General features: G+C 37.6%; 1 long non-coding RNA gene across 2 annotated transcripts in view; it reads right to left on the reverse strand.

The window, feature by feature from the left end:
• LOC108295761 overlaps positions 1 to 16,423 on the reverse strand; it is a 77,387-nt gene that overhangs the window by 23,285 nt on the left and 37,679 nt on the right. The window contains exon 4 of one of the 2 annotated variants that reach the window (XR_001821578.2): positions 13,679 to 13,747. This is a non-coding gene — a long non-coding RNA (uncharacterized LOC108295761). Of the gene's footprint in view, positions 1 to 11,361; positions 13,748 to 16,423 lie in introns of those variants that run through there. The other variant, XR_005198256.1, reaches the window with a different exon arrangement.

A 16,423-nucleotide genomic window follows, 5' to 3' on the forward strand; every position in this document is an offset into this window, starting at 1 on the left:
AAAAAAAAAAACAAAAAAAAAAACACAAAACATTGTTGAAAGGAATTTTAAAAAGATCTAAACAAATGGAAAGACATCTCATGTTTGTGGATTGAAAGACAATATTTATAAGGTGAAAATGCCCTTCAAATTGATCTACAGATTCAATGCAACTCCTTTCAGAATCCTAGCTGGTTTCTTCGTAGAAATTTGCAAGCTGATCCTCACATTCTTATGGAAACTCAAGGAATCGAGAACAGTCAAAACAATCCTGCAAGAGAACAAAGTTGTAGGACTCATCCTTTTCCATTTCAACACTTATTAAAAAGCTACAGTTACCAAAACAGTGTGGTGTTGGCATAAGGCTAACATGTATATCAGTAGAATAGAATTGAGATTCCAGAAATAAACCCATGTGTCTATGGTCAATTGATTTTCAACAGAGGTGCCAAGGCCATTTAATGGTGGAAGAATAGCTTTTTTCAACAAAGTGTGCTGGAATAAAAGGATAATGAAGTTGAACACTCACCTCACAGCACATACAAAAATTAACTACAAATGGATTACGGTATAAAATTTTTAGAAGAAAGCAGTAGTAAGTCTGGTCTTGAGTTAGGCAATTGATTCTTTGATACGACACCAAAGGCAAGGGCAGCAAAAGAAAAAATAAATAAATTGGACTTCATGAAAATGATAAACTTCTGTGCTTCAAAGAACACTGAAAAATGTAAAAAGACAACTCACAAAATAAGGGAAAATATTTGCAAATTATATACTTGATAAGGAACTTATCTACAACATATTTTTAAAAATCTTACAACTCAAATATAAAAGGATAATCCAATTAAAAAATGAGCAAAGAATCTGAATAGGCTTTTCTTCACAGACGCACAAATGACCAATAAGCACATAAAATTGTGCTCAGCATCATTCGTTATCAGGGAAATGCCAATCAAAACCATAATGAGATACCACTTTACACTTATTAGGATGGCTATAATAAAAAAGTTAGATAATACCAACTGTTGGTGAGGATGTGGAAGAAATGAGAAGTATGAATTTCATACATTGCTGATGGGATTGTAAAAATGCTGAGCCACTTTGGAAAAGAATCTGACAGTGTTTTAAAAAGTTAAACATAGAGTTGCCATAAGATCTAGTAATTGCACTCCCAGTTATATACGCCAAAGAAGTAAAAACATATATCTACACAAAACCTTCTACATGATTGTTTATTGCAGCATCATTCATAATGGCCAAAATGTGGAAAAATCCCAAATGTCCATCAACTGACAAGTGGCTAAATAAAGTGTAACATATCTGTACAATGAAATGTTATTCAGCCTTAAAAATGGATGAAGTACTGATACGTGCTATAACATGTATGTATATTCAAAACATTACACTAAGTGAAAGAAGCCAGTCATAAAAAACTATACCTTATATGATTCCATGTATATGAAATGTCCAAAATTGGCAAATATATAGAAAGAGAAATAGATTAGTGGACAGGGAACAGGTAGACAGGGATGCTGGGGGACTGAAAGCTAAAGAGTATGGAGTTTCTTTTTGAGATAATGAAAATGTTCTAAAATTGATTGTTGTGATGGTTGCATAACTTTGTAAGCATGCCAAAACCCATTTAATTATATATTTAAAAGCATCAATGGCACAATATGTGAATTCTATCTCAGTAAAGTTGTACTAAAAGAACTGTAAGAAGGAAAATAAAAAATCTGGAAGTGGAGCCTATAGACAAATCTATAGATGGAAAGAAACCTAAATAATTCCCTGGAGTTATCATTTAAAGCTAGACCGAACATTGCTTCTCCATTAAACTCTATAAATCATTAAAACAACAACAATAACTATACAACAACCTAAGAGACACATTCACCAATTGCAATGTGATTTCCTTTCCTCAAGAGTTCTAATCCATATTTATGTATGGAGCAAACAAGCTTAGAAAAAAGATAGGAAAATTTGAACCCTGGGCTGTATATTTTATGATATTAAGTAATTGTTCATTTCTTTCATTTGTGATAAAGGTATTGTGGTTATGCTTTAGAAATAATTCTTATTTTTCAGAGATACATACTGAAATGCTTGTGGATTAAGTGATACAGTATCTTGGATATGGTTAAAATAATCTGGTGACTAGTGATCAGGTAGTAAAGGCAAGCCTGGACAGGCGTTGTGCCAAGTTTGTCCTGCAGACTATGGCTGAGCGATGGATGAACAGAGTATGCAGACACAGGTGTCTTGTCTGTCAGCATGGGTAGGGGACTGCTGGAAGAGTGAGCGGCAGCAGCCTCGATAAGCCAGTGACAGTTGCATTTATTTAGTACAAATTTAATGACAAAGGCTTTGAGCAAACACAGTTTGTGGGTAACAAACATTGTCAACCTCCAAAGGGGAGAGCAGTCCTGCATGTGAATAATCAAAGGTCACTTTTAGGACATGAGTAAGCAAGCTATTTAGATAAACTTCCCTACTTTCCTTTATACCTACTCCTTGCCCTTTGCCCCAGGGTAAGAACAGCTGCCTTCAGCTCATTCTTCCCCAAAGCTTTGCAAAACATCTCAGCCTTCCAAGAAGGTTTGTGTCTTTCCTATAATTTCTCTTACCACCCTGATCAATCTCCTACATCTGCCCCATTTTTGTTTTCTTTTTGCATCAGGTTTTGTTGATTGAAGAATACTGATGTGTGCAGCAACAGGTTTGTCAGGCCCAGCAGTTATAAGTCATGTTCCGGCTTTGTGTCCTAGAATTAGTAAATAACATAAGACAAACATGAGTATAATCAGTAACATTCTTTTCCAGTCAAGGAGTGACCTTTAGTGCTACTTGGCATCTCAGTCTAATGTGTGCCATTACTGAGGAACCCCACTGGGGGTATGTCATTTCCTACTAGCCAAGCAGTTGCTTTGTTAGAGGCTGGGAAGGGAGTGTCTGGATAAGTAACAGGTGGAAAAAAGGCAGATTTAGAAGATGGGCTCAATAGAGTGTAGCAGGTACAGGTAGCAAGCAAAGTGAGAGAACAAAAGAGGAACAAATTATCTGGAGTCAATGGTGTTTGTGTTTGGAGCAGGATTAACTCAGCCGCCTTAGTTGTTTTCTTCAGCATCCCTCAGGTAAGGTCTGGGCCCTGTGTCATCCAATGAAGCTGCATCATATGGGTCTGTGGGTCCTGCAGGGTCATTTCCTTCATTTCTGGTACCGGGTTGGGTCCTAGCCATGCCACGGTATGGTTTGTTGCAATTGTGCTGGAATCCAAAGAGGACCTGAGGGGATGTGAACACAAGAATATCCTCTTCCCTATGTTAGCAAATCATTTGGACTATACCATACATTACTATTCACATCTTTCCATAAAACTGTGGGTTTTATGTCTTGAGAGGTTTTAGCAAAGTGCTTTTCTATAGCTGATTGAAATTTATCACTTCAATTTTAAAAATTAAGGGCAAATAAGGCTTGTGCTAGTAGTGTTACAGGCTCCTTACTCATATTCCCCTTTTTTGTTTTCTGAGCATATTTTTAAGGGTGGAGTGGGCATATTTTACTATGGCCTGTCCTTGGGGATTATATGGGATGCCTGTAGAATGTTGTATGTTCCATGTGTGGCAAGATTATTGAAATTGTGAGCTGGCATAAGCCAGGCCACTATCAGTTTTAATTTTTGTGGACCATCCCATAAATGCAAAAGTTAAAAGAAGATGTTTAATAACATATCAGGTGGACTCTCCAGGAAGAGCATGCGCACTAATTAGGAGAGAATTGGTGTCAACAGATACATGTACATATCTTAGTTTTCCAAATTCAGGGACGTGTATAACATCTTTTTGCCATAACTGATTAGGCTCTAGTCCTTGAGGGTTAACACCTGTTGAAGGAGGGTATGTGCCTGTGAGCTTGCAATCTGGGCACTGCAGGATAATTTGTTTAGCTAGTCTTTAGGTAAGCTGAACTTGCTGAGTTAAGTTTCTCCAATTTTGGAGGAAAAATTGATGTGATTGGGTGGCTTGGTCAAGCAGTGATGTCATAACTTGTAGGGTCTACTTGATCATTGCCATAGCCGGTGGGTCAGGCATTGAGTGGTGGGGCTTGAATATGTGTGATAAAAATAGGATGCATACATTGATCTAGCAATTGCTGAAGTTGAAGAAATAGGGCACACAGGGTGGGCTCAAGAGTGGATTTAATGGAGACTGTCTCAACGTTCTACAGTAAATAAACAGAGTAAGCAGTGTCACTAACAATATTGATGGGCTGAGCGGAAACGGTTTCCAGGGCTAATATTAGGGCTCCTACCTCAGTTCTCTGAGTGCTAGTAAATCCAGATCACATGAGGGAATTATGTGGTTTCCACCAGACAGTTGCTTTTCCATTTTTACCAGAGCTACCGATGAAAAGCGTTAAAGCATTAGGTATGGGGAGTGAACTACTTTTGTAGGCAAAACTACAAGAGTGCAAGCTAAGAACTGAAGTAGTTTGTCAGCAAGAAGGGCATGCTCTATATGGCCTGTATAATCAGAGAGTGCTATCTGAAGATCTACAGTTAGAGGTAACACTACTTTGAATTGTTTTAAAAATTGTGTTGGCTAATATAAAACATACAAAGTAAACTTGTGCAAGCTTTGTTAAAAAAAAGCATTGTGTTCAAAGCCTATAAAAGGTCAGTTTATCTAGATACTAAAGTTGAAGCTAAGATAAAATTTCATTTTCCTATTGTCTTGGAAATAAAAATGGTTTTCCTGAATTTTATATACAGTATAAAAGTTTGTTGCTTAATTAATCTTTGACAGTTCCACCTAATTTACCAATTTACATCAATTGATATGTACTGCCTAGATTACAATGGGAAAAATGTTGTGATACCTGCTGTGGGGATAGGAGTGGGATGGGGGCATCCGCTAACAACCCCATGCATCTACTAATCAATGCAATCCCTCTACAACATAACAGACCTCCAAATATCTGGGTTGCTCTCACACACCCTCTAAGTTTTCTGTTCCCTAGGTTAAGCATCTGCAAGTCCTTTAACCAGTCTTCATGTGGGCCTGGTTTTTAGATAGTTCATTTTTCTCTTCCCCACCAAACGCCCACAGTTTTGTCACTCTTCCTCTGGAAATATGGTGCCTAAGCATGAAGGCAATACAAGTATGTTTTTACCATATTTATAGTATTAACAATCATTTCTGAAAAGTTACTTGTCTTGCCTTGTCAATGCTTGTTTTGTTTCATTTCTGGTCATTTCTCCCATTTGTCATGGTCACATAAAATTATTACTGTGTATTTTAAGATGCTAGCCTCCTATCCTAATTTGGTCTTATTTACAAATTTAGTGAGCATTTTGTTTGTTTGGTTTTTTTGTTTGTTTTGTTTTTGAGATGGAGTTTCACTCTTGTTGCCCAGGCTGGAGTGCAATGGCGTCATCTTGGCTCACTGCAACCTCTACCTCCTGGACTCAAGTGATTCTCCTGCCTCAGCCTCCTGAGTAGCTGGGATTACAGGCGTATGCCATCATGCCAGGCTAATTTTTGTATTTTTAGTAGAGACAGGGTTTCACTATGTTAGCCAGTCTGGTCTCGAACTCCTGACATCGGGTGATCTGCCTGCCTCGGCCTCCCAAAGTGCTTGGATTATAGGCATGAGCCACTGCACCCAGCTAGGCATGTTTTTTCCCATCATTTAAGTAATTAATTCATCCATCTAATCAACAAATTTGAGTACCTATTCTGTGCCTTGCTCTGCTCTACAATCTAGGAGTATGATGGTGAACAAAAACAGGCATGGCACCTGATCTCCTGAGTTTATAATCTGGTGGATGGAAATCTAAATGCCATAATGTGTATAAGATATCAACAACATCAAATAACATCAATTATTAAAATGAGGAAGCTGGGGCAGTGCTGTTTTGGAAAACCATAAGAGTGCTTTAGAGAAGAAGCAGCTCTGTTTAGATGGGAAGTGTTTTCATTGACCTGTAATTCACCGTAAAATTTAAACTTGCTGAAAAAAATAAGGTTTTACTTCCCCATCAAAGAAAATATATTCAATCTTCTGTCAGTACAATAATCTAAACACTCAAGCATTCAGTTCCTAGAGTAGGAAATACTATGTATAAATTCTATGCTGTAGATAAACAGCAAATCTACAATACATTAAGCCAGAGACTGGAATGGATGCTGAGGGGTTCATAGATATTGTTAGATAAATTTATTAAAGGGCCTAGGATAGAATATGGGTGAAATTTGTTGCTATTAACTACTTGGAGGAGGCAGTTGACATCATGAAAAGCTCATGGAACCAGTTGTCAGCATGCCTGGGTATTGGTGCTGGCTATGTCTGTCACATAGGATATATGAGAACTCTGCTAAATCACTTGACTTCTTGGCCACAATTTCTTCATTTATAAAATGAGACTAATATTACCTATTCTGACATTATTATTATGTTACTGGGAGCAACTGAGACAAAGTCCGCTTAGTACCTTGGAAAATGAAAAGCAGTACAAATATAAATTTCTTACATTAATTAGTCATTGTGTTTTAATTCTAGACAGGGTAGAAAGATGCCATCCCCATCAAAGAGTTCTTTAATTCTTCCGTAAGAAGAATTTCCTATATTACAATTTGTATAATGCTTTAAAGTTTTAAAAGCTATTTTTGAAAAAAAATCATGACCCTCTACCCCCTGAAATCATGCCAACATATGACCAAATGAAGAGCAAGTAGAAATAGTTATTTTTCTGATGAGTTTCAGTTAAAGGTAAAATAAAGTAATAAAAGACTTTATCTTTTGAAATAGTTCTTGCTGCATAATCATTCCAGTTTGTAGGAAAAGTGTATGTCATGATCTTTTTGCTAGTATTTTATGTTGTCTATACACTCTGATGCATTTGTTTGAAGGTTTTCTAGGGCCAACATGAACAGAAATATCACATGAGTATTTTTTGAAATAAAAACAAACTTTAACATAATATCACTGATTAGGGGAGGACAACTGGAGGTACTGAAATTACTGAGGATGAGTAAGCTCATGAAAAAACTCAGTCTTCAAAAATAATGAAAAGCTTCAAGGTTTAGAAGATATAACCAATGGCCTTCAAATACATTTCTCTTTTGAGATGATCTGTCTTTAGCATTCTGGGTTATGAGCTCAATGCCTTATTGGTCACTTACAAGGTATCAGACAGCAAATTTCAGGAAATATGACATTGTTTTCAACTTGTACATTATATGGTATTAGTAGTGGTGATGATGCCAACAGTTACAAATACACTTCAGGTGCACCCACTGTCCCCTTCTCTCTTTTATCCCTCACTGCTACCACAAGATAGAATAACTAGCATACTAGAATAAGCAATGCAGACTTTAAAAAATGACAGCTATAATCTAAGCCAGTGGTCAACATCAGCCTCGCTTAGAAGTTAACCAAGGACTTGCATCAATTCACAGAGCATTTATTAGAGAAAATCATCTGAAGCTCAGTAAGACTAGGGAGCTTTCTTGCATTTTAACTAATTCTATTCCCATTCTCTCTCCTCACTTCTATGGTAACCTTGAAAACCAGTAACTCACAATCACACTGAAAACCAGCAGTCTTACAGTCACTGGAGTGGTCAGAATGGGATTGGAACACTTTCAAAGCCTCATCCCCAGAGATTTGTCATTATTTAACTGGTCTGGCAGTTTCCTGGAAACCCCCAGTCACAGAGTTTCTCTTTAATTCACCTGACTTTTCCTCAGAGCATTTGTCTGAAACAACCAGTAGCAATTGTTTAACATTGAAGTTTCCTGTGGCAATCATAACAATGGGCAAAAACAAATTGACATAAAAACATAAAAGGAAAAGCTTAGGAGTGGCATTAATCATTTCAGTAGGCACAGAAAAAGTAGTTGGCAAAATCCAACACCTTTTCCTTGATTAAAAAAATCACAAACTAGAAGCATAAAAGAAATTCCTCAATCTGTTAAAGGACATATATGAAAAACCCACAGTTAGCATCACACTTAAGGATAAAAGACTAGATTATTTTCATTTGGGATCAGGAACAAGACAAGTATGTCCACTCTTGTCTCCAATTTAACATTGTATTGGAGGTTGTAGCCAGGGCCATTAAGCAAGAAAATGGAGTAAAAGGCATCCAGATTGGAAAGGAAGAAGTAAAACTATCTTTATTTACAGATTACATGTTCTTAAATGTAGAAAATCCTAAGGAACCTATTAAAAATGACTAAATCTTGCAACGAACCTGAACAGACATTTCTCCAAAGAGGAATAGACATTTCTCATAAGAAAACATAAAATACCTAATGTAAATGATGGGGGGATGGGATGCAGCAAACCACCATAGCGTGTGTATACCTATGTAACAATCCTGCACAATCTGCACATGTACCCCAGAACTTAAAGTATAATAAAAAACATAAAAATGGCCAACAGGTATATGAAAAATTGCTCAACATCACTAATCAAGAACTGCAAATCCAAAACGCTATGAAATATCACCTCATACTCACTAGTATGGCTATAATAAAAAAGATGAGAGATAACAAATCTTGGTGACAGTGTGAAGAAAGGAGAACCCTTGTATACTGTTGGTGAGAATATAGGTTGGTGCAGCCATTGTGAGAATCGGTATGGAGATTCCTAAAGAAATTTAAAACACAACTACCATATGACCTAACAATCCTACTCCTGGGTATTAACTCAAGGGAGATGATCACATCAGAAAGATATCTACACTCTCATGTTAATTGTAGCATCTTTTGTAATAGCCAAAATATGGAAACAACCTAAGTGTCTATCAATAGATAAATGAGTAAAGAAAATGTGGTACACATACACAATGGAGTACTATTCAGCCATAAAAAAGAGACTCTGCCATTTGCCACAATATGGATGGTACTGGAGTACATTATGCTAAGTGAAAGAAGCCAGACATAGAAAGAAAAAATATTGCATGATCTCACTTATATGTGAAATCTTTTTTTAAAAAGTCAAATATATGGCGATAGAGAATGAAACAGTGGTTACTAGGGGTAGGGAGATATAATTCAAAGGATACAAAGTAGCAGACATGTAGGATGAACAACTTGAGATGGTGAATATACAACATAAAAACTATAGTTAATAAAATTGTATTGTATTAGAGTTTTTATTAAATAAATAGATTTTAGTTGCTCTTGTCACACAAACATAAGAGTAATTATGTGAGATAATTGGTATGTTAATTTGCTTCACTATAGTAACTGTTTTTCTGTCTATACATATCCCATAACATCATGTTTTATACCTTAAATATAAGCAATAACATTTATTTAAAAAACTATTAAAACTAATAAGTGAGTTCAGAGAGGTTTTAGAATAAAAGCCAAAATATAAAAATAAACTGTGCTTCCATAGATTAGTAATGAACAATCCAAGAGGAAAATAAAGAAAACAATTCCAATTATAATAGCGTGAAAAGGAATGAAACACTTAGAAATAGATTTAACAAAAGTTCAAGATGTGTACACAGAAAGCAAAAACACATCATTGAAAGAAATTAGAGGAAAATCTAAATAAAGGGAAAGACATCCCATGTTTATGGATTGGGAAGTTTAATATTGCTAAGATGGTAATACTCTCCCAACTGATCTATAGATTGTACACATTCCCTATGAAAATCACATCTGCCCCCTTTTTTTAAAAACAGAAATTGACAAGCTGATCCTAAAATTTATATGGAAATACAAGGGACCAAATTAGTTAAAACACTTCTAAGAAAGAAAAACAAAATTAGGACTCATACTTCTTGATTTCAAGGCTTACTACAAAGCTACAGCAATCAAGATAGCATGGTACTGACATAACAATAGTCATATAGACCATATGAAGTAGAATTGAGAGTTCGTACATAAATCATAAGATTTATGGTCAATTAATAATATTCACCAAACAGAAAACTTGAAAATACCAGGCATGAGGGTTTCCTTTAATATATTTGGCAGTCCAGCTTAACAGAATCTATCAGGAGAGAGAACATGGAAGACATAGGAACTTGTGATAGTAAGCTCAGTCATCTAAGCAAGGAGTGTTCCTTCCTCCACCGTCCCTACTACCAAGGAGATTCAGCATTGCTCTATTTAGCCAAGGTCTTTTAAGGCCTGTGGCAGAGGTTTTTAGTTTGGGGTCTATGAATATGATCAAGTGGTTCATAAGACGTCTACAACTCCAAATAATAATTTATGAATATATTAATATCTGTATTTTTTTTTTTTTGAGACGGAGTTTCACTCTTGTTGCCCAGGCTGGAGTGCAATGGCACGATCTCGGCTCACTGCAACCTCCGCCTCCTGGGTTCAGGCAATTCTCCTGCCTCAGCCTCCTGAGTAGCTGGGATTACAGGCATGCACCACCATGCCCAGCTGATTTTTTGTATTTTTGGTAGAGACGGGGTTTCACCATGTTGATCAGGATGGTCTCGATCTCTTGACCTCGTGATCCACCCGCCTCGGCCTCCCAAAGTGCTGGGATTACAGGCTTGAGCCACCGCGCCAGGCCCTGTATTTTTATATTCTACAGCTTTCATCAGATTCTCAAAGGAGTTGATGACCAGAAAGTCATAATCATTCACTGAAGGGTCCTTCTCTGGGATTTAGGTCAGCCAGCAGTCCTGAACTGCCCTAATTGGAATATAACTGCATAACTTAGTTGAAGCAATTATTTCCTGAGAGCTTTTCTTGGTGCTATGAACAGATGTGCTTGAGCCTCCCCTGGCTTTGGGGCACCTTTTTAGTATTATATAACTTACCTAAATCCTACTTAGTCATGCTTTGCTGCCATGACTTACGCGGACCTGATATTGCCCATTACTATGATGGTTGTTTCCTGCCTCATCCTGGATCCTGACTAGATCTGTGGCCGTATCACTATCATGCTGATGTCACTAGCTCAACCTTTTTCTGATTATTCTGTCAGGACACTTCAGTCATCCTAGATTGATGGATTAGGAGAATTATTACGTCATTGACAAAAAATATATATAAAGCAGGAGTGGAGTGAGAACTGCTTCAAAAGAAGTTGCTGGGCAGCCAGGCGTGGTGGTTCACGCTTATAATCCCAGCACTTTGGGAGGCTGAGGTGGGTAGATGATGAGGTCAAAAGATCGAGATCATCCTGGTCAACATGGTTAAACCCCGTCTCTACTAAAAGTACAAAAAAATTAGCTGGGCATGGTGGCACATGCTTATAGTCCCAGCTACTAGGGAGGCTGAGGCAGGAGAATTGCTTGAACCCAGGAGGCGGAGGTTGTGGTGAGCCGAGATCGGGCCATTGCACTCCAGCCTGGTAACAAGAGCTAAACTCCGTTTCAAAAAAAAAAAAAAAGTTGCTGAGTTTCTTTGTAGATGTATTAAATGAAGGTGAGACATATGAGTAGAAACCACCAGCAGATGCTGAGTCATTTATGTCTACTGCCTGGCCCTGTGAAAGCCTGAGTTTGTGAGCACTGGCTATAACTGAATCCTTGGGAAAACCCCAGTTAGGGGGCTGGAGGAGAAAGGATTGCTTGAAGAAGATCAAGAAGAAAAAGTTATACAGGTGAGATCCTAAAAAAGGAGACACTGCAATAAATCTTGGATAAGAGTCCTAGAAGTAATGGGATAAGAGCATGAGTGAAACAATTATCTAATTAGATACAGAGACTTGGAGTTCCAAAGATGCCTAGCTCATCACTGTTATTTGACAATCTCATGGTATATTAAAAGAAAATAATAAAAACATGTCAAAACATGGTCTTAACATTGTAAGATGTTTAAAATGTTTATATTTAACATACCAACACTTCTATCACCATCAAAAGTTCCACATTATGTAATATATTTACAAAATAAAATATTTTAATGTAACCAGTAATATTCTTTATTGTCTATGGTTTAGTAATAAGACACAAGTTTAAAGTTGTCTAATGTCATTTTCTTTAATCTTGCCAGTTTATGTCTGGAGTTAGGACTATACTTTCTGAATGTACAGTCTTTCTGAAAAAAATATTAAAAGTCTAAACAGAGGTCTTCAAGAACATGACACTGATCAAAATGGGTTTTCCTGTTTTAGAGATGTGAGGCTTCTGAAATAGTAGGAATAAAAGGGATGAGCGAATGAGTATGCTAGTCTTTTTTTTCAGATATATGATTTATGAACACAGTATATAGATTTTTTAGATCTTAGAGGAAGCTTAAAACATGGTAATCAAAGCTAAATCTGATAATTCAGATTCTCATTTTATTACAGACAAGGAAACTCAGAGAACTTCTATAAATTTATGTTACTAGCCTAGACTCAAGATGAGAAATCAAGTCCTCTTCAGAGTTTTCCAAACTTGCCTGATCATATGAATCACTTGGGAGCCTTGTGAAATATGGATAAAACAAATTCTATCCATCCTGACGTGCTAAATCATAATTTTGAGGCTTGGTGCCTGGGAATTCGTATTTTCACAAGGCTCCACAGCAACATGAGTGTGGTAATTTTGAGGGACATTGTATCCGGTTTACAACTCACTCATCTTTCCATCTTGACACTTGCCCCTCACAATTGCCACAATTTATGGCATTTTAAAGATCAAAAATGTTCACATTTTATAAAATTAATTAGGCAGAGGGTTTTGAATAGTGAATGAAGGCAACGTTGTGGACTTAGCCTTAATCATCCAATTTACCCTAATTTATGTCCAATTTGAAACACTTCAACTTTCAGTCTGTGTCAAATTATTCTGAGGCTGATTTTCATAAGAGTTCTTTTTAGCATGGCATTGGGTTTCTTGAAATCTGAGGATCTCTGGGCTGCAGTTAACCCAGTGTATGCTCAAGAACCTCTTCTTGGAGAATGTAAACATTCCATTATTCAGTCACCTTTGAAAAAAGACCACTTTCACCAAAGTAGAGACTCATAATTCTCATTTTATAGATGACAAAATGGACACCCAAAGAAGCTAACTGATTTACCCAAGTTCATATAGCTGTATTGTGGCAGGGCCAAAGAACAAACCTGTTCATTTATCTTGTGTTGATTGAGCACCAGCTTCTCCTGGGAAATACACTCACTGATGGGAATACAAAGGTGCAGAAGACTTGGTCCCTGCCCCAAAGGAAGCCTGGGTCTTCAGATTGCTGAGTCAGACAGCCTGAAGATGCTGGGCCATCACTAATGTCACTTGAACTTCATCAGAGCAAGTAGCTTTTAATTTTGAATCCCATATTTATTAAAACAGTCCTTGGGACTGTTGCAGGAGAAAGAGACATTGCAAACTGTTATCCTAGAGACTTGCTTTGCTTGGTCTGATTATCCTTACATATTTTTAAATTGTCTGTTAAAAATTAGGAAAGCTGACTTTTTAAAAATCTAGATTTCTGGATTATCTTAAAAAAAAAAAAAAAAAAAAAACACCAAAAACCTCAAGATCTGTCCTTACTGGACCAGTGTTCCTTTGCTGTGATAATTCTTTAAAGGTAAAGCACTATTGCTTACTTTATTTGGGCTGGTGCTAGCCAATTCAACATAGTTCCTAACCAGCACCTTTTACTCACTCCTACTGCCTACCCAATTCCTAAATTATTTAAGTTTGTTAAACCTGGCAACTAACTTCTGGGGCCACCAGTTATTGTCTGAACCATGCTTGACGGCAGATGGCAGCAGTAAGCTGCGTTATTACCATTTCTCTTCCAAGTTGGAAGGATGCACTACAACACCAATCAGCTCCAGGGATTTTTCTTCTATTCCTCTGAAAACAAAACAAAAAACCCAAGGTCATCAGGTTTTAGTTGAGTCATATTTTGACAATGTTATGAAAAAGAGATTTAGTGTTAGTAGTGAGAAAAAGCCTTTTGTGTGCAATACGAATCTACCAGGAAAAATAGCTGGCTGGCTCCCAGGAAGAAGAGTCCTGAAGCTGAGAGATAGCGAAAGTTGGCTTGCAGCCATTAGTTGGGGAGTCTCTTTCTCATGCCACATAATAAAAATTAACTCAGATGAGTCATAGACCTAAATGTAAGAGCTAAAACTTTAAAACCTTTAGAAAAAAAATAGGAATAAATATTTGTGACCTTGGATTAGAAAATAGTTTCTTAGATATAACACAAAAGCACAAGCAACAAAAGAAAAAAAATATAGGACATCAAAATATAAGACTTTTGTGTTTTAACGTACATCATCAAGAAAAAGACAGCCTCCAGAATAGAAGAAAATGTCTGCAAATAATTGATTTCATAAAGGACTTGTATACAAAATATATAAAGAACTCTTATAACTGAACAATAAAAAGAAGACTGCCCCAATTAAAAATGGTTAAAAGAACTGAATAGACATTTCTCCAAAGTATACAAAAAGCTAATAAGCATATAAAAAGATGTTCAACATCATTTGTCAACAGAGGAATGCAAATCAAACAATAATGAGATACCACTTCACTCCCCGTGGTTAAGGATGGCTATTTAGGATGACTAAAATACAGACAATAACAAGTGCTGACAGTGATGTGAAGAGAACCTTCATAACTGCTCATGGAATAATAAATGGAACAACTACTTTGGAAAACGGTTTGGCAATTTCTCAAAATGAATGATCCAGTAATTCCATTCCTTGTTACACAGCCAAGAGAAATGAAAACATGTACACACAAAAGAGTTGTACATGGAGATTAATAGCAGCTTTATTAACAATAGCCAAAAGATGAAAAAAACATGTCTATCAATTGGTGAATGGTTAAACAAAATGTGGTAAGCAGTGCCACCTTATCTGTGATTTTGCTCTCTATGGCTGCAGTTACCTGTGTAAAAGTCAGTCTGAATATATTCAATGGAAAATTCTAGAAATAAGCAATTCATACATTTTAAATTGCATGTTATTCTGAGTGTAATGAAATCTGGTGTCATCTCATTCTATACTGCCATGGCTCCAAAATGCAAGATTAGTGATGCTGATTCAGATATGCCAAAGAGAATCCATCAAGTGCCTCTTTTAACTGAAAAGGTAAAAGGTATCATTGACTTGATACAGAAAGAAAAAAGTTGTATGCTGAGATTGCTAAGATTTATGAGAAGAATGAATCTTCTATCTGTGAAATTGTGAAGAAGGAAGAAGAAATTTGTGCTAGTTTTGCTGTCATACCTCAAACTGCAAAAGTTATGGCCACAGTGTCTGTTAAGTGCTTAAAGTGGAAAAGGTATTAAATTTGTGGGTAGAAGACATCAATAGAAAAATGTTCTGACTGATGGCAATTGGGTTCGGTACTATTGAGGTTTCAGGCATCCACTTGGAGGCTTGGAACATATTCCCTCCAGATAAGAAAAGTCTACTGTGTATCCATACAATGGAGTATTATTCAGCCAGAAAAAGAATGAAATTCTGATACATGCTACAACATGAATCAACTTTGAAAACATTAAAATAAGTAAAGGAAGCCAGTCAGAAAATAATTCTATTGATAGGAAATGTCCAGAATAGGCAATTATGACTGCCACCAAGATGGCCAAATAGGAACAACTACGGAGCGCAGTTCCCAGCTACAGTGACACGGAAGGTGAGTGATCTCCACATTTCCAACCGAGGCACCAGGTTCATCTCAATGGGACTGGTTGGACAGTGGGTGCAGTCCAAGGAGGGCAAACCGAGGCAGGGTGGGGTGCTGCCTCACCCAGGAAGTGCAATGGGCCAAAGGACCCACCCTACCCAATGGAGGACACTGGGGACTTTTCTGGCCCCTCTAGCACTCTGGTTCAAATACTGCACTTCTCCCACTGTCTTTACAGCCTACATACCAGGAGATTCCTGCCGTGCCTGCAAGTGCCATGGGTATCCAGCACAAATCTGGGCAACTGTTTCAGCTGGCGCTTCAGGTTTCCAGCACAAATCTGGGTGGCCATTTTAACTGGTGCCTGGAATGCCTGTGAGACAGAGCCACCCATACCCCTGAAGAAAAAGGGGGCTAAAGGCAGGGAGCCAAGTGACCTGGCTCTGTGAGTCCCACCCCCACAAAGACCAGCAAACTGAAACCCACTGGCTTGAGAGTTATGCAGCCAGCACAGCAGTTTGACCTGGGATGTTTGAGCTCGGTGGGGGGAAGCACATCTGCCATTACCGAGGCAGTCTGCCATTAGGATGGCAGTTCTAACCTTACCTGTGTAAATAAAATCACAAGGAAGTTTAAACAGCAACTGGGCAGAGCCCTGTGGCAGCTCAGCAACGCATCTACAGGCAGACTGTGACTAGACTCCCTCCTTGCTGTGCAGGGCATCTCTGAAAAAAGGCAGCATCCTGTCAGGGACTTATAAATAAAGCCCCACCTTCCTGGGATAGAGCACCTGGGAAAAGGGGCGGGTGTGAGTTCCACTGGACCAGACTTAAACGTCCCTGCCCAGCAGCTCTGAAGGGAGCAATGGAGCTCTGAACTCAGCACTTG

The sequence above is a fragment of the Cebus imitator genome, unplaced genomic scaffold, assembly GCF_001604975.1.
Source record: "Cebus imitator isolate Cc_AM_T3 unplaced genomic scaffold, Cebus_imitator-1.0 Scaffold658, whole genome shotgun sequence".
NCBI lineage: Eukaryota > Metazoa > Chordata > Mammalia > Primates > Cebidae > Cebus > Cebus imitator.